A 19,830-nucleotide genomic window follows, 5' to 3' on the forward strand; every position below is an offset into this window, starting at 1 on the left:
CAGTGTAACTTGCCACCTCTGTGAGTCCCGTTCCCAATGATGCATTGCGCGGGTGACGTCATGACGTCAGCCGCGCACCCGCGCTATGCATCATTGGGAACGCAAACTGAGGAGCCTCTGCGCCTGTTGGATCTTGTTTGATCCAGTCAGCTCAGGCGGGAACAGGCACACTGACAGTGCCAGCCCAGTGGGGAGCCAGCCAGCGATCCAGCCACCGGGGATCCAGCAGACCAGGCAGTTCAGGTACATTGTCTTGGAGGGGAAGGCTCAGCACTAATGGAATAATTAAAGGAGGTCTTATTTTAAGTGTTGCTACTTGAGCAGGGCATCACTCATGGCAGTTTGCATTGAAGGGCAAGTGGAGCCATTGCTATTCCTCCTGGAATTTTGCCATAACCTGTAATATTTTTATATATGTGTTATTACTGACTTGTCTAATTTGACATATCATTTTTTAGCCTGCCTGCAATTAATTTGCTAATAGCTCCCCACTCAGTTCCTGTGCTCAGCATGTGATGCAGAGAATGACCATATCTGTAATCTGGCACTGTGGGGGCATATCTGGCACTGTGGGCACATGGCACTGTGGTGGCATATCTGTATCTGACACTGTGGGGGCATATCTGGCACTGTGGGCACATGGCACTGTGGGGGCATATCTGGCACTGTGGGGGCAAATCTAGCACTGTGGGCACATGGCACTGTGGGGGCATATCTGTATCTGGCACTGTGGGGGCATATCTGGCACTGTGGGGGCATATGTGTATCTGGCACTGTGAGGGCATATGTGTTTGAGGTTTTTACCTGTGGGGGCCAATGTGTTATTTCGTGCGAGACAGTCATTACACTCTGTGCAGCAAGGCTACGTCCCTTTTTTCCCGTTATACCACGCCCACTTTTTTGTTATGCCACACCCATTTTTTGGGATGCGCGCCGCAGGCGCGCGCAATTATTTCACCTAGGTAGATCACAAAAGTTTTTCAGCTTTCAAAGTAGATCGCCGACTCCAAAAGTCTGGCCACCCCTGCTCTAAGGTTTCTTTTTAAAGGTAACCTGTCCTTGCAAACAGTGGAGGCAGAGCAGTGACATCACTGAGGCACATAGCACAGAGTGTAGGGAAATACTTCAGTCACTTGTTCCTACTGAACTTATTCCCATGGTATTGGTACAAAGTGTGGTGTAGTTTAAAATTACGATCCCGAGGTTGGAAGTCACCACACAGATTGCAAAGTAAATGACATGGTCTATCTGTGCCTACCACAAGTGTACAATATTGTGGCAAAGAGCAAAAATACAAACAGGGACTCTGTGGTTAGCTGACCACATCAGGCCTTAGTCTATATAAACCACATTCATGGCATCTAGAGCAAACTGTGCACGTAATGGAAAGTGCTGAGACTCACAGATCTTGTAATGCGCTGTAAAGAATGCACTTACAAATATGTAAATATACAAACAGGTATACAAGTACTAAAATCTAAATGACTGCAAGAGTAGGCAAAATAAAACAAAAAGAGGATGGGTGAGTAACAGTGGCTGAGTCTATGCTGGTTCATTATGGCAATGTATCCCAGCAGGTGTCAGTTGCAAAACAACAAGTAACAACTTTCAGGCCTGCCGGATATCTATGGCCCCTAAAGGACAAATTATATTTTAGCGCTTCACTGAACCTTTCCTGAAAACCATAGAGCATTCCCTAAGTATGCCTTGTTACCATGAAAATAAGAAAATAAGAACTTTCCCCATGGGATAGTAAAGGAAATAGATGACATTTATTTTTGCTTCAGTTGCAAAACATTTATTTTACTGGATTTTTGTTTTGGTTTTCTTTCCTACCTAGCTGATAGCTAGCGATAGCTAAAATTCAAAAGCAATACTCAACGCATAGGTCAAACAAAACCAAAAGTTTTTCCTCAAATTATTTTGCCCAGTCATTTAACGCTTAGAGGTCAATTTTTATGGCAGACACTATAGCATGTTTGTGCCTATTCTGCCATGTCAGGACCATGGACAGTCCATTGGAGAGATTAGGACAGCAGTGCATGGCATCCTTGGCATACTAATAGCATTGAATATACCAATCTACAGAGGCTGGAAGATATGTGCTTCCATTTGTTACTCTGTGCCCCCAGTAGATTTGAGATTTATATTGAATGCACATTTGCACAAGTGGCTAATTCATGCAAGCCTTGTTTTTTCCATACAAGTCGCAAAGTGGCACTGTGTGTATACATGGGCACTTTAATGCCTGCTATTATACAACATGGACTGTGTACATTTTTCATTAAGCCTTAATCTACTTTGACCAAACAATTGTGACATTGTTATCGCTGGAAGTGAACACCACATTTATTCCCCATTGTAGGGTATCGAAATGACACACCTCGTAGAGATTCTCTTTGTTTTGTGCACCTGGAAAATGGAAATTGATGCCAGAAAACTCGCCCCCACATGGCAAACTCTTAGCTGTGGGCAAAACCACAAGCTTCTGGGTAGGAGAATCTTAGAAACTGGCTTGATCCTGGCCAACCAGCTGCAGGCATCCTATGGGGAAGTGTTTATGAACAAGTAATTTAAAAGTCTTAGCTCATTAGATGCTGGTTAATAAAATATTAAAACCCTTCTGCTGATTTTATTTTGCCTTTTCACTGTGAATACTATAGTATAACATTAATTGGAGACTTTAATCCCTGATGTAACTATAACCTTTACTTCTGAGTTCTGACAAGAAACCATAATTGGTGATTTCCTCTGTTTAACAAACTGTATTGCCTCAAATGTCATGGACACCTATTCTGTGTCCCTCAAAAGAAAAATGCATTTACCAAACGCAGGATTAATACTGCTCCTGGTTTACCTCAGAGTCCCATGGGCCAACTAGAAGCCTCCAACATTGAAATGAGCATTGATTGGAATTAATGTTATAAAAATATCAGTAGTAACTGCCAATAGTAGTCAGGAACTGACAATGCAAGCTCCTGCACAACTAATTCTTTATAATTTCATGAGTTGGGTCCAGGGTTAAACCAAGCACAGTGTTCCTTGACATTTTTAAGAGCTACAAACTCTACCACTGCCCTCATCTCACAAACTGAGGCTGCTGCCGGGAGTGCTAATTGCCGATCTGTGTTCACTTTTGCTCAAACCAGGAAAATCCCTCTTTGAGAAAGACGGAACATGCATAGCCTTGGGTCGTAGGAATAACTATAACAAAGGAACATTTCAATGCAGTCTGACTACTGTGTGTCACAATAAGGGATTTTTCAACTGCACCAGACACTGCTTATTATTGTGAAATGTCTGTCAGTGTACACTATAGCTCATTAATTTCTACACACCACCCAAATCGTTGATTTTTGGAAAGTAATAAACAAAAGAAGCTAGTTTATGATGAATATACATTTATTTTGGCATATAAACATGTTTTGTACACATACACATCGTTTATAAATAAACTGAATTTTTATTTCCTTAAATTTGTCTCTCATCAAAGTATCCACCCTTAGCGGCAATCACAGCAGTGCAAACGTCGGTCAACTTGTGTAAAGACTTGTCGGTCAGCTTGTGTAAAGTTTCAGCTCCGATTGCAGCCCACTTGTCTTGTAGTAACTCCCAACGGTGATTTTGGCTAATTACTTGCACACCTTCAATACACCTGTCCATATGATCCAAAAGGACTGGATTGCAATCAGGACTCTGGGTTGGCCAAACCACATTCTTCAGCATCTGTTGACGTTGTTTTGACTGAACATACTTTTTGCAAAGACTGGAGGTATGTTTGGGTCGTTATCTTGCTGCATTGTGAAATCATGACCAATAAGCTGGGTGCCAGAAGGCATGGCGCACCAAGATGTTGTGGTACCGTTTGGAGTCCATGGTTCCTTTGATTTTTACCAAGTCACCAACCGTACCACCTGCCAAACATCCCAAGACCATAATGGAACCTCCTCCATGCTTGACTGTGGACGGAGGGGGTTATTCAGTAGCAGTTTTGCTAAAAACGTAAAACTACTACTGGCAAACTCGCATGCTGGGGGCTGCCCAGCACAGGGGAAGGCTGCGCAGCATTGCGATCACAATGCAGAAATTGGGAAATAGAGGTATACCCCTGTATACGCAGCCAAGCTGCGTATTCAGGAGCACCGCCACCATGTTTCCCATAGCAGGAAATGCAGGCGAAATCATCTGGCCACCCCCCCCCCCACCGGCGCTTATCAATCACACTGCAATCGCATCCTTCCGGTATGTGATCACATAGTGAAACCCCGCACCATGGCCCTCATTCCGAGTTGTTCGCTCGCTAGCAGATTTTAGCAGCATTGCACACGCTAAGCCGCCGCCCTCTGGGAGTGAATCTTAGCTTAGCAGAATTGCGAATAGAAAATTCTTAGCAGTTTCTGAGTAGCTCCAGACTTACTCCTACACTGCGATCAGTTCAGTCAGTTTCGTTCCTGGTTTGACGTCACAAACACACCCAGCGTTCGGCCAGACACTCCCCCGTTTCTCCAGACACTCCCGCGTTTTTCCCTGAAACGCCTGCGTTTTTCTGCACACTCCCAGAAAACGGTCAGTTTCCGCACAGAAACACCCACTTCCTGTCAATCACTCACCGATCAGCAGAACGATGAAAAAGCTTTGTTATGCCGTGAGTAAAATACCTAACTTTTGAGTAAAATAACTAAGCGCATGCGCTCTGCGAACCTTGCGCATGCGCAGTAAGCGACTAATCGCAGTATAGCGAAAATCGGCAACGAGCGAACAACTCAGAATGACCCATGTGATCACGGCGCATGTGCAGAGGGATGATAACCATTGGTCTGCGATTTTTGCAAAACTATGATTGACTCTGAATAACCACCTAGATGCATGCGCTTGCCTGTCGCACGACGAACAAACTTGCGGACCCAAACATCTCAAACTTTTATTTGTCTGAAAATAACCTTCTTCCACTTACTAGTGGTCCAGCTCCTGTGCTCTTTAGCCCACAATAGCTTCTTTTTATCTATGGGCATATGCAATTATTTTCAGGCTGCAACACATCTCCCTTCATGCCACTGGCTCCAAGGCGGCATCTGACGGTTGCGATTGACACGTTGTTCTTCCTCGTTTCATCAGAGCAGCACGGATCTGATGAGCTATTTTAAATTTGTCCCGTTAGAAACACACTCTAATAAATTTGTTTTGTGGTCACTTGAGGTTGTCCAGGTCATGGGCGATCACGCACACTGTTCTTTATGCCATATCTGTTTGATGCTACACTGCACGCCAACAAAAGAATGCTTCTCCAGGTGCGCAATTTCACGCAAGCTATGCCCTGCATTTCTCAAAGTGACTATGGCAGATTACTTTTTTTCGATTGATAACTCCATCCTCTGGGCCATTTATGAGACCACTATACACATTTTTCACAAGTGTTTACAGTATCACAATACAAGTCTATGTATTGACGAATCTTTGCCCCAGGAAGACGGACCATTGCACAAAGTGCAGCCGCGTTCCTGAAATTTAGAGGAGTGGCCTCATGGTTAGAGATTGTGGCCTCGTGGGGAATGCTACACCCACGTCTCACAGCAAGTGGCCTAATTTCTGTTAAACACACATGTATCAAGTTCATTCTTTACAGAGCAATCAGCGAATCTGGGGGTGTATTGAAATGAATGAGCTGTAGTGTACATGGTAGCAATACCTTTAGTACTGTATGAAGGGAAGAATGTTTTTATTACAAATTTATATCATTATTTATAAGGGTCCATGATGTGTACGCCATATTATTATTTATATGGGCACCACAATGTGTCTGCAGCACTGTACAGTGGATAAACATTATAGCATGCAAAATTAAAAGTCAATCACTTAAAAATATAGGATGAGCCCCAAATACCTGTAACTCATGAGCACCCCCAAAACATAGTCCAGTAATTCTGCAGGGAGAAAGAGGCTCTGTGACCCCCCACTAACCAGGACACATTCAAATAACTATTTCTGCAAAATGAAATTTCATTGATGCAATTAGGCGCAATACAAGATGTCTGAGTTTGCCCAGATTGCACTTTGTTGTAAACCACAAATCCACAACAAATCCACCCAGTTCCTCCAATCAGAAGAGAAGATGCACACTGTAACTCTCCCTGGCGTCTCCAAGCGCAGATCCAGCCGTTTCCCATAAATGTTAAATAGGTGCTGCTATATCACAAACAGCAAATGTACTGCAGGGATATTTATACATACTGTAAATAAACTATACTGAGAAGCACAGGCAGCAAACAGAACAAGAGACGTGGTACTGTTTTAATGAATACAGAATAAGAGCAAACACTGAGAATTTTAACCAGAATTCAGAATAAGAGAAGTGGTACTGTGTTCATGTATACATAATAAGAGCAGACACTGAGAATTATAGCCAGCACACAGAACAAGAGAAATGGTACTATGGTACCCCGGAGGTCGCAAGCTGAAATGCATGTAAAGAGACCCGTTTGGGTACCCAAACGGGTCTTTTCACGATCGCACCCATTAGTTTAGTTGGGTTTAGGTGCTTTGTGCGCCTAAACCCGACTGTACTGGGCGCAAAAGGGGTGATAACGGGGGCCATTTGAATATCGCCCCTCTATCTCCCGTCACTTTAGGTGGGAGATAGGGGGTGCGTTAATATTTGAATTCCCCCCCTGAGAATCAAAACCAGCATTTAGAACAAGCAAAGTATTACTGTGTTTATGTGTAGGGAATAAGAGCAGACACTGAGAAGAAGAGAAGTGGTACTGTGAAGCAGACACTGAGAATTATATGAAGCATAGAGGGGGTCATTCCGAGTTGATCGTAGCCCTGCAAAATTTTGCAGGGCTACGATCATGTCCATAGACATGCGGGGGGGGACGCCCAGCACAGGGCTATCCCGCCCCGCATGTCAGTCCGGCCCCCCCCCCCAGCTGAAGTGCAAAAGCATCGCACAGCAGCGATGCTTTTGTACTTTAGGAGTAGTTCCCGGCCAGCGCAGCTTTAGTGTGCTGTCCGGGAGCTACTCGTTGTTTCCCGGCCCGCAGCGGCTGCGTGTGACATCACGCAGTCGCTGTGGCCCGCCCCCCGCACGGTCCGGCCACGCCTGCGTTGGCCGGACCGCGCCCATGAAACGGCGGCCGCCGTTTCGTCCCGCCCCACCCAGCGACCGCCTCTGCCTGTCAATCAGGCAGAGGCAATCGTACTGCAGCGACAGCCTTTGGACGTTTGGCATGCGCCGGAGCATGCACAGTTCTGACCCGATCGCACCGCTGCGATAGAACAAGAGCAGCGGTTCTCTGTTCATGTACATTGACTAAGAGAAGACACCAAGAATTATTACCAGTCTTTAGAACAAGAGAAGTCGTACTGTGATCATGTATACTGAAGAAAAGCAGACATTGAGAATTACATAAAGCATACAGAGCCAGAGAAGCAATAAAATGTGTTTGTTGTTCTCTATATTCTAGTTTGGAATTTACAAACACACACACATACATATATATGTACTAGGCCTTGCACTCACATCTTTTAATGGGTGAATTAGGGTGCTATATATACATACATACATATATATATACACATATATATATATATATATATATATAATGTTCTTATATGCTGAAAACAGAACACCATGATATCGGAACAGGATGGTACTGGGTCTATGTACAGTATCTAGAAAAGGATCAGGCACTGATGTAGGATGAAGGTACTGTGTTCATGTGTACAGAGGGATGTAGCCATAATGTTGCACCACAATTTCAACAGTTATGATGCCGGCATGGTTTAAATATTGATATTGAGCATGTCTGCATGTGAAATGCCGACATTCTGTGTAGACTGGCAGTGGAGAGTTAAGGTTAGACTATGAGAGGAAAGGTTAGTGTTTGACACTAGGGGGAGAGTTAGGGGTTGGGGTAAGTCATACTACAGAAGTGACATGTGACCCACTGGAAGTCATCCTGATGTCACTGCCACACCCAAAAGACACCTCTGGGAAAAAAAATAAGATTTTACTCACCGGTAAATCTATTTCTCGTAGTCCGTAGTAGATGCTGGGACTCCGTAAGGACCATGGGGAATAGCGGCTCCGCAGGAGATTGGGCACAACTAAAGAAAGCTTTAGGACTACCTGGTGTGCACTGGCTCCTCCCACTATGACCCTCCTCCAGACGTCAGTTAGGATACTGTGCCCGGAAGAGCTGACACAATAAGGAAGGATTTTGAATCCCGGGTAAGACTCATACCAGCCACACCAATCACACCGTATAACTCGTGATACTATACCCAGTTAACAGTATGAAATATAACTGAGCCTCTCAACAGATGGCTCAACAATAACCCTTTAGTTAGGCAATAACTATAAACAAGTATTGCAGACAATCCGCACTTGGGATGGGCGCCCAGCATCCACTACGGACTACGAGAAATAGATTTACCGGTGAGTAAAATCTTATTTTCTCTGACGTCCTAAGTGGATGCTGGGACTCCGTAAGGACCATGGGGATTATACCAAAGCTCCCAAACGGGCGGGAGAGTGCGGATGACTCTGCAGCACCGAATGAGCAAACTCTAGGTCCTCCTCAGCCAGGGTATCAAACTTGTAGACTCTTGCAAAAATGTTTGAACCCGACCAAGTAACAGCTCGGTAAATGTGTAAAGCCGAGACCCCTCGGGCAGCCGCCCAAGAAGAGCCCACTTTCCTCGTGGAATGGGCTTTTACAGATTTAGGGTGCGGCAGTCCAGCCGCAGAATGTGCAAGTTGAATCGTGCTACAGATCCAGCGAGTAATAGTCTGCTTAGAAGCAGGAGCACCCAGCTTGTTGGGTGCATACAGGATAAATAGCGAGTCAGTTTTCCTGACTCCAGCCGTCCTGGAAACATATACTTTTCAGGGCCCTGACTACGTCCAGTAACTTGGAATCCTCCAAGTCCCAAGTAGCCGCAGGCACCACAATAGGTTGGTTCACATGAAAAACTGATACCACCTTAGGAAGGAATTGGGAACGAGTCCTCAATTCCGCCTTATCCATATAAAATACAGATAAGGGCTTTTGCATGACAAAGCCGCCAATTCTGATACACGCCTGGCCGACGCCAAGGCCCACAGCATGACCACTTTCCACGTGAGGTATTGTAGCTCCATGGATTTAAGTGGCTCAACCCAATGCGACTTCAGGAAATCCAACACCACGTTGAGATCCCACGGTGCCACTGGAGGCACAAACGGGGGCTGACTATGCAGCACTCCCTTAACAAAAGTCTGAACTTCAGGCAGTGAAGCCAGTTCTATTTTGGAAGAAAATCGATAGAGCCGAAATCTGAACCTTAATGGAACCCAATTTTAGGCCCATAGTCACCTCTGACTGTAGGAAGTGCAGAAATCGACCTAGCTGAAATTCCTCCTTTGGGGCCTTCCTGGCCTCACAGCACGCAACATATTTCCGCCATATGCGGTGATAATGGTTTGCGTTCACTTCTTTCCTAGCTTTAATTAGCGTAGGGATAACTTCCTCCGGAATGCCCTTTTCCTTCAGGATCCGGCGTTCAACCGCCATGCCGTCAAACGCAGCTGCGGTACGTCTTGGAACAGACAGGCCCCCTGCCGCAGCAGGTCCTGTCTGAACGGCAGAGGCCATGGGTCCTCTGAGATCATCTCTTGGAGTTCTGGGTACCAAGCTCTTCTTGGCCAATCCGGAACAATGAGTATAGTTCTTACTCCTCTCCTTCTTATTATTCTCATTACCCTGGGTAAGAGAGGTAGAGAAGGGAACACATACACCGACTGGTACACCCACGGTGTTACCAGAGCGTCCACAGCTATCGCCTGAGGGTCCCTTGACCTGGCGCAATATCTTTGTAGCTTTTTGTTGAGGCGGGATGCCATCATGTCCACCTGTGGCCTTTCCCAACGGTGTACAATCATTTGGAAGACTTTTGGATGAAGTCCCCACTCTCCCGGGTGGAGGTCGTGTCTGCTGAGAAAGTCTGCTTCTCAGTTGTCCACTCCGGGAATGAACACTGCTGACAGTGCTAACACATGATTTTCCGCCCATCGGAGAATCCTTGTGGCTTCTGCCATAGCCATCCTGCTTCTTGTGCCGCCCTGTCGGTTTACATGAGCGACCGCCGTGATGTTGTCTGACTGGATCAGCACCGGCCGGTGTTGAAGCAGGGGTCTAGCCTGACTTAGGGCATTGTAAATGGCCCTTAGTTCCAGAACATTTATGTGTAGGGAAGTCTCCTGACTTTTCCATAGGCCTTGGAAGTTTCTTCCCTGTGTGACTGCCCCCCAGCCTCGAAGGCTGGCATCCGTGGTCACCAGGACCCAGTCCTGTATGCCGAATCTGCGGCCCCCTAGAAGATGAGCACTCTGCAGCCACCACCACAGCGACACCCTGGCCCTTGGAGACAGGGTTATCTGCCGATGCATCTGAAGATGCAACCCGGACCACTTGTCCAACAGATCCCACTGGAAGATCCTTGCATGGGACCTGGCGAATGGAATTTCTTCGTAAGAAGCTACCATCTTTCCCAGGGCTCGCGTGCATTGATGCACCGACACCTGTATTTGTATTAGGAGGTCTCTGTCTAGAGACGCCAACTCCTTGGACTTCTCCTCCGGGAGAAACCCTTTTTATCCTGTTCTGTGTCCAGAACCATACCCAGGAACAGTAGACGCGTCGTAGGAACCAGCTGCGACTTTGGAATATTCAGAATCCAGCCGTGCTGTTGTAGCACTTCCCGAGATAGTGCTACTCCGACGAACAACTGCTCCCTGGACCTCGCCTTTATAAGGAGATCGTCCAAGTACGGGATAAGTACTTCGGCCATTACCTTGGTAAATACCCTCGGTGCCGGGGACAGACCAACGGCAACGTCTGGAATTGGTAATGACAATCCTGTACCACAATTTTGAGGTACTCCTGGTGAAGAGGGTAAATAGGGACATGCAGGTAAGCATCCTTGATGTCCAGTGATACCCTGAAATTCTCCAGGCTTGCAATAATCGCCCTGAGCGATTCCATTTTGAACTTGAACCTTCGTATATAAGTGTTCAAGGATTTCAATTTTAGAATGGGTCTCACCGAACCGTCTGGTTTCGGTACCACAACATTTTGGAATAGTAACCCCGGCCTTGTTGAAGGAGGGGTACCTTGATTTCACCTGCTGGAAGTACAGCTTGTGAATTGCCGCCAGTACTACCTTTCTCCGAGGGCAGCAGGCAAGGCTGATGTGAGGTAACGGCGAGGGGGAGTCGCCTCGAACTCCAGCCTGTATCCCTGTGATACTACTTGCAGAACCTAGGGATCCACCTGTGGACAAGCCCACTGGTCCCTGAAGTTCCCGAGACGCGCCCCCACCGCACCTGTCTCCACCTGTGGAGCCCCAGCGTCATGCGGTGGACACAGAGGAAGCAGGGGAAGATTTTTGATCCTGGGAACAGGCTGTCTGGTGCAGCTTTTTCCTTCTTCCCTTGTCTTTGTGCAGAAAAGAAGCGCCTTTGACCCGCTTGCTTTTCTGAAGCCGAAAGGACTGTACCTGAAAATACGGTGCTTTCTTAGGCTGAGGTAAAAAAATTTCTTCCCAGCTGTTGCTGTGGATACGAGGTTCCAGAGACCATCCCCAAACAATTCCTCACCCTTATAAGGCAGAATCTCCATGTGCCTTTTAAAGGCAGCATCACCTGTCCACTGCGGGGTCTCTAATACCCTCCTGGCAGAATGGACATTGCATTAATTCTGGATGCCAGCCGGCAATGCATCCTTCATATAAGACGACGTTTTTAATATGCTCTATGTTAGCAAAATATTATCCCTGTCTAGGGTATTAATATTATCTGACAGGGTATCAGACCACGCTGCAGCAGCACTATTTATGCTGAGGCAATTGCAGGTCTCAGTATAGTACCTGAGTGTGTATATACAGACTTCAGGATAGCCTCCTGCTTTTTATCAGCAGGCTCCTTCAAGGTGGCCGTATCCTAAGACGGCAGTGCCACCTTTTTTGACAAACGTGTGAGCGCCTTATCCACCCTAGGGGATATCTCCCAACGTGACCTATCCTCTGGCGGGAAAGGGTACGCCATCAGTAACTTTTTAGAAATTACCAGTTTCTTATCGGGGGAACCCACGCTTCTTTACACACTTCATTCACTCATCTGATGGGGGAACAAAACACTGGCTGCTTTTTCTCCCCAAAAATAAAACCCCTTTTATGTGGTACTTGGGTTCATGTCAGAAATGTGTAACACATTTTTTATTGCCGAGATCATGCAACGGATGTTCCTAGTGGATTGTGTATATATATCTCAACCTCGTCGACACTGGAGTCAGACTTCGTGTCGACATCTGTGTCTGCCATCTGAGGTAACGGGCGTTTTTTGAGCCCCTGATGGCCTTTGAGACGCCTGGGCAGGCGCGGGCTGAGAAGCCGGCTGTCCCACAGCTGTTACGTCATCCAGCCTTTTATGTAAGGAGTTGACATTGTCGGTTAATACCTTCCACCTATCCATCCACTCCGGTGTCGGCCCCACAGGGGGCGACATCCCATTTATCGACCTCTGCTCCGCCTCCACGTAACCTTCCTCATCCAACATGTCGACACAGCCGTACCGACACACCGCACACACACAGGGAATGCTCTGACTGAGGACAGGACCCCACAAAGTCCTTTGGGGAGACAGAGAGAGAGTATGCCAGCACACACCAGAGCGCTATATAATGCAGGGATTAACACTATAACTGAGTGATTTTTCCCCCAATAGCTGCTTGTATACATATATTGCGCCTAAATTTAGTGCCCCCCCTCTCTTTTTAACCCTTTGAGCCTGAAAACTACAGGGGAGAGCCTGGGGAGCTATCTTCCAGCTGCACTGTGAAGATAAAATGGCGCCAGTGTGCTGAGGGAGATAGCCCCGCCCCTTTTTCGGCGGACTTTTCTCCCACTTTTTCATGAATTCTGGCAGGGGTAATTTATCACATATATAGCCCTGGGACTATATATTGTGATGATTTGCCAGCCAAGGTGTCTTATATTGCCCTCAGGGCGCCCCCCCCCAGCGCCCTGCACCCATCAGTGACCGGAGTGTGAGGTGTGCATGAGGAGCAATGGCGCACAGCTGCAGTGCTGTGCGCTACCTTGTTGAAGACAGAAGTCTTCTGCCGCCGATTTTCCGGAATACTTCTTGCTTCTGGCTCTGTAAGGGGGCCGGCGGCGCGGCTCCGGGACCGAACACCAAGGTCGGGTCCTGCGGTCGATCCCTCTGGAGCTAATGGTGTCCAGTAGCCTAAGAAGCCCAAACTACCACCAGTTAGGTAGGTTCGCTTCTTCTCCCCTTAGTCCCTCACTGCAGTGAGTCTGTTGCCAGCAGATCTCACTATAAAATAAAAAACCTAAAATATACTTTCTTTCTAGGAGCTCAGGAGAGCCCCTAGTGTGCATCCAGCTCAGCCGGGCACAAGATTCTAACTGAGGTCTGGAGGAGGGTCATAGTGGGAGGAGCCAGTGCACACCAGGTAGTCCTAAAGCTTTCTTTAGTTGTGCCCAGTCTCCTGCGGAGCCGCTATTCCCCATGGTCCTTACGGAGTCCCAGCATCCACTTAGGACGTCAGAGAAACTAGTGGTAAGTCACCACTAGACCACCAGGGACATTTTGTCGACATTCTAATTAGGGTGAGATTGTCGACATGATAAATATCAACATGCCACGCGTGTCAACATTATGACCATGTCGACAGTCTCATGTAGGCATAATGATTGTCGACTAAATATACCACACCCTAATACAAAATATACCACACCCCTATACAGAATATACCACAGCCTTGTACAGAATATACCACCACCCTGTACAGAATATACCATCACCCTATACAGAATATTTACAGACACTGAGAATTGCAGCCAACGTACATTAAAGGAGAAGTGGAACTGTGTCCATGTATACAGAATAAGATAGCCAGCATGTATGGGAAATGGCATAGACCTCATGAATACAAAACAGATACTGAGATTTGTGGCCTGCATACAGAGCCACTCACCTACCATTGTGTTCATGAGAATAGAAGAGCAGACCTAAAGAACAAGAAGGATAAAATAACTTCATCCTGCAAGGGAAAAGCAAGGTGATTCCATTGCATTGAGAACACTTAACGTTTTATTATGACAGGGGAGACTCTGGTGACGGGGCTGGTCAGTATGTGATGTTTAGAGGATAGAGGGTTTGAAAAGATATATTTTCAATATAATGAAATTCCTCTGCTATGTCCCCTGGCTCCGTTCATGTTTTGTCTTTCCCCAAGCTAAGTAATATGCATGTGGTTAGCAGGTATCACCTCTGTCAGTATATATTACAGAGATGACGGTACACTGAGGATTCATACAGGGAGACAGGAGGTCAGAGGCCCCTTTATTCAGCACACACTTTCCTCAGGCTGGAAATGCCATTCGTAGACAGAGGAAGGGGAGAGATTGGTATCAGCGGGTTATATAGCGCAGGATAATTGGGGGCAGTTCAGGGAGTTAACACCCCCACTGAGATCCCTTAAGACATCCCATTTAAAGCACAAAACCATCAACTTACAGAAAAAAAACACCCATGAGAGTTGCATCCCCTCTATTATGGTCTATAAGGACACTGTAGGAAACATGGCTTTCTTACTGTAGCAGGGCAAGCTTCCTCAGTTGCGTGTTCTGTGCGATTTGGTGAGAGGATGAGGATAGCAAATGACTATTGGGGGCTGTGCAGTATGGTTTGCCTTCAGTATGTGTGCATATCACTGATAATCAGAACATCTCACATTTATTGAAAATTAAAGATAAATGAAGCCACTCCCACTATCCACAAATGCCACACCCATTTCTCACAAGGCCACACGTTCATCTTAACTAGAAATGTTGAGATCATTATGTTTCTGGCTTTTCTGGTAAGTCATGCTGCTTTTGATATACCCCAAAATATTCCACCAGGTGCCCTTAGTAAGGAGGTTGGACAGCAAATGTTTCCTCAATTTTGAAGATGATGAATTTACAGTAGCTATGTGTTCAAAGACAGTAGGGAAGAATTATCAAACTTTGGAGAGAGATAAAGTACCAATCAACTGCCATGTTATAGGCTGAGTTTGGAAAATGACAGGTGTTGATTGGTTGGTACTTTAGCTCACTCTAAGGTTCGATACATCTCACCAGTATCTTTGTAAGTTATATTGCAAATTATTGTGTCAGCAACGAACAATTGCTCCCAGAAATAACCTAAAGCAGAGGTTCCCAAACTGTGTGCTGTGACTCCCTGGGGTGCCTTGGGACACTTGCAGGCGTGCCCTGGGTTGGTGGTCCAGCACCAATTCAAATTATTCATGGTCAATATAATAGGCAGAACCAGTGCTGGTGGCTGCCAGTCATAAAATATGTGGCCAAACAGAAGCAAATCTTGTCCCTCACCACACAACTGACCCTAAGAATGACATATAAACGCGATCTAATTAATGTAATATTTCTTTCTAAATTTCTCAATAAGAAATTTTTGGCCTAGGGGTGCCGTGAAAAAAATTCTGATATTCTAGGGCGCCGTGATTCAAAAAAATTTGGAAACCACTGACCTAAAGCATAAAGAGGCAACCTGTGGCTCTCCAGCTTGTGTGGGTCTACTATACTGTATATCACTGGCGGATCTATAATGTGTGCAGTGTGTGTGCGGTGCACACAGGCCCCTGAGTCCAGAAGGGGCCCCCACTGCACACGCATCACGGTGTTCTGCGAATGTGTAGTAGAAAAATCACTGGGAAAATAGCCGCCATGGCATTTTCCCGGTGATCTGTGTATGCGTAGTAGAGTATGAGCCCTCTAGTGCTCAGACTCTCCAGCACTGCTGGCATAGAGGAGGGTGCCTGAATGGAGGAGGCAGCACACGAGCCTCCTCTTCTCTTAAAGCGCCAAACCATAGACTGCTGGACTAGAATACTTTTTTGATTGCAAAGATTTTTAACAACAGTTCAGAAGCCACATGTTTTCCAATTTACACTAGAGCATTTTCAAACTTGTAGTTCCACAGCAGCAGGAGAAACACAAGATACTGAACCCTTATTAAAGAACCGGGTGTATTTCTGTGATATATAATGTATGTTTCTTCCTACCTCTATGTCTGTCTGTTTTTACCCAGTTTTGTTCTATTACTGTTGTTCTAATTGTAAAGCGCAACGGAATATGCTGCGCTATATAAGAAACTGTTAATAAATAAATAAATAAATAAATAAATGTTTGACTTGGAGGCATCAGTTAATAGCAACTGTATAAAAGCTGGTGTAGATATTCGGTCTATTTCTATTCTCTCTCAACCGGTGTGTGTAACCAACCACTGGTGCCAGGGAAAACAATTACAATCGCTAGCTTATCTATCAGCCATAGTTGCACAGATCAGCATATGTTTTATAGTCATTCAATTGAGTTGGTGGATTAGTTAATACTGTGAGCTGTAACATATAGTGGCCAGTGTAATTTTTCTTAGACGGTGTAGAAAATAAGAATTTACTTACCGATAATTCTATTTCTCATAGTCCGTAGTGGATGCTGGGCACTCCGAAAGGACCAGGGGGATAGCGGCTCCGCAGGAGACTGGGCACAAAAGTAAAAGCTTTAGGACTAGCTGGTGTGCACTGGCTCCTCCCCCTATGACCCTCCTCCAAGCCTCAGTTAGGATACTGTGCCCGGACGAGCGTACACAATAAGGAAGGATTTTGAATCCCGGGTAAGACTCATACCAGCCACACCAATCACACCGTACAACCTGTGATCTGAACCCAGTTAACAGCATGATAACAGAGGAGCCTCTGAAAAGATGGCTCACAACAATAATAACCCGATTTTTGTAACTATGTACAAGTATTGCAGACAATCCGCACTTGGGATGGGCGCCCAGCATCCACTACGGACTATGAGAAATAGAATTATCGGTAAGTAAATTCTTATTTTCTCTGACGTCCTAGTGGATGCTGGGAACTCCGAAAGGACCATGGGGATTATACCAAAGCTCCCAAACGGGCGGGAGAGTGCGGATGACTCTGCAGCACCAATTGAGAGAACTCCAGGTCCTCCTCAGCCAGGGTATCAATTTTGTAGAATTTTACAAACGTATTTGCTCCTGACCAAGTAGCTGCTCGGCAAAGTTGTAAAGCCGAGACCCCTCGGGCAGCCGCCCAAGATGAGCCCATCTTCCTTGTGGAGTGGGCATTTACAGATTTTTGGCTGTGGCAGGCCTGCCACAGAATGTGCAAGCTGAATTGTACTACAAATCCAACGAGCAATAGTCTGCTTAGAAGCAGGAGCACCCAGCTTGTTGGGTGCATACAGGATAAACAGCGAGTCAGATTTTCTGACTCCAGCCGTCCTGGAAACATATATTTTCAGGGCCCTGACAACGTCTAGCAACTTGGAGTCCTCCAAGTCCCTAGTAGCCGTAGGCACCACAATAGGTTGGTTCAGGTGAAACGCTGAAACCATCTTAGGGAGAAACTGAGGACGAGTCCTCAATTCCGCCCTGTCCGAATGGAAAATCAGATAAGGGCTTTTACAGGATAAAGCCGCCAATTCTGACACGCGCCTGGCCCAGGCCAGGGCCAACAGCATGACCACTTTCCATGTGAGATATTTTAACTCCACAGATTTAAGTGGTTCAAACCAATGTGACTTTTTTTTTTTTTTTTAACCCAAAAACTACATTGAGATCCCAAGGTGCCACTGGAGGCACAAAAGGAGGCTGTATATGCAGTGCCCCTTTTACAACGTCTGAACTTCAGGGACTGAAGCTAGTTCTTTTTGGAAGAAACTTGACAGGGCCGAAATTTGAACTTTAATGGACCCCAATTTCAGGCCTATAGACACTCCTGTTTGCAGGAAATGTAGGAATCGACCCAGTTGAATTTCCTCCGTCGGGCCTTACTGGCCTCGCACCACGCAACATATTTTCGCCAAATGCGGTGATAATGTTTTGCGGTTACATCCTTCCTGGCTTTGATCAGGATAGGGATGACCTCATCCGGAATGCCTTTTTTCCTTCAGGATCCGGCGTTCAACCGCCATGCCGTCAAACGCAGTCGCGGTAAGTCTTGGAACAGACAGGGTCCTTGCTGAAGCAGGTCCCTTCTTAGAGGTAGAGGCCACGGATCCTCCGTGAGCATCTTTTGAAGTTCCGGTTACCAAGTCCTTCTTGGCCAATCCGGAGCCACGAATATAGTGCTTACTCCTCTCCATCTTATCAATCTCAGTACCTTGGGTATGAGAGGCAGATGAGGGAACACATACACTGACTGGTACACCCACGGTGTTACCAGAGCGTCTACAGCTATTGCCTGAGGGTCCCTTGACCTGGCGCAATACCTGTCGAGTTTTTCCCAACGGTTTATAATCATGTGGAAGACTTCTGGGTGAAGTCCCCACTCTCCCGGGTGGAGGTCGTGTCTGCTGAGGAAGTCTGCTTCCCAGTTGTCCACTCCCGGAATTGCTGACAGTGCTATCACATGATTTTCCGCCCAGCGAAGAATCCTTGCAGCTTCTGCCATTGCCCTCCTGCTTCTTGTGCCACCCTGTCTGTTTACGTGGGTGACTGCCGTGATGTTGTCCGACTGGATCAACACCGGCTGACCGGTCTTGCTAAGCTTAGAGCATTGTAAATGGCCCTTAGCTTCAGGATATTTATGTGAAGTGATGTCTCCAGGCTTGACCATAAGCCCTGGAAATTCCTTCCCTGTGTGACTGCTCCCCAGCCTCGCAGGCTGGCATCCGTGGTCACCAGGACCCAGTCCTGAATGCCGAATCTGCGGCCCTCTAGAAGATGAGCACTCTGCAACCACCACAGGAGGGACACCCTTGTTCTTGGTGACAGGGTTATCCGCTGATGCATCTGAAGATGCGACCCGGACCATTTGTCCAGCAGGTCCCACTGGAAAGTTCTTGCGTGGAATCTGCCGAATGGGATTGCTTCGTAGGAAGCCACCATTTTACCCAGAACCCTTGTGCATTGATGCACTGAGACTTGGCTCGGTTTTAGGAGGTTCCTGACTAGCTCGGATAACTCCCTGGCTTTCTCCTCCGGGAGAAACACCTATTTCTGGACTGTGTCCAGGATCATCCCTAGGAACAGAAGACGAGTCGTCGGAACCAGCTGCGATTTTGGAATATTGAGAATCCAATCGTGCTGCCGCAACACTACCTGAGATAGTGCTACACCGACCTCCAACTGTTCCCTGGATCTTACCCTTATCAGGGAATCGTCCAAGTAAGGGATAACTAAAATTCCCTTCCTTCGAAGGAATATCATCATTTCGGCCATTACCTTGGTAAAGACCCGGGGTGCCGTGGACCATCCATACGGCAGCGTCTGAACTGATAGTGACAGTTCTGTACCATAAACCTGAGGTACCCTTGGTGAGAAGGGTAAATTGGGACATGAAGGTAAGAATCCTTGATGTCCCGAGACATCATGTAGTCCCCTTCTTCCAGGTTCGCAATCACTGCTCTGAGTGACTCAATCTTGAATTTGAACCTCTGTATGTAAGTGTTCAAAGATTTTAGATTTAGAATCGGTCTCACCGAGCCGTCCGGCTTCGGTACCACAACAGTGTGGAATAATACCCCGTTCCCTGTTGCAGGAGGGGTACCTTGATTATCACCTGCTGGGAATACAGCTTGTGAATGGCTTCCAAAACTGTCTCCCTGTCAGAAGGAGACCTCGGTAAAGCCGACTTTAGGAAAACAGCGAGGGGGAGACGTCTCGAATTCCAATTTGTACCCCTGAGATATCACCTGAAGGATCCAGGGGTCTACTTGCGAGTGAGCCCA

General features: G+C 46.6%; 1 protein-coding gene and 1 long non-coding RNA gene across 8 annotated transcripts in view; one reads left to right on the forward strand and one right to left on the reverse strand.

Annotated features, from left to right (window-relative positions):
* LOC135056193 (uncharacterized) overlaps positions 1–2,622 on the forward strand; it is a 67,683-nt gene extending 65,061 nt beyond the window's left edge. Inside the window, exon 2 of the long non-coding RNA XR_010243922.1 lies at positions 2,366–2,622. This is a non-coding gene — a long non-coding RNA (uncharacterized LOC135056193). The remainder of the gene's footprint in view (positions 1–2,365) is intronic.
* Positions 1–19,830, reverse strand: part of NTN1 (netrin 1) — a 475,394-nt gene that overhangs the window by 102,129 nt on the left and 353,435 nt on the right. The gene's annotated exons all lie outside the window — the stretch shown is intronic.

Source organism: Pseudophryne corroboree, chromosome 3, assembly GCF_028390025.1.
Source record: "Pseudophryne corroboree isolate aPseCor3 chromosome 3, aPseCor3.hap2, whole genome shotgun sequence".
Classification (NCBI taxonomy): Eukaryota; Metazoa; Chordata; class Amphibia; order Anura; family Myobatrachidae; genus Pseudophryne; species Pseudophryne corroboree.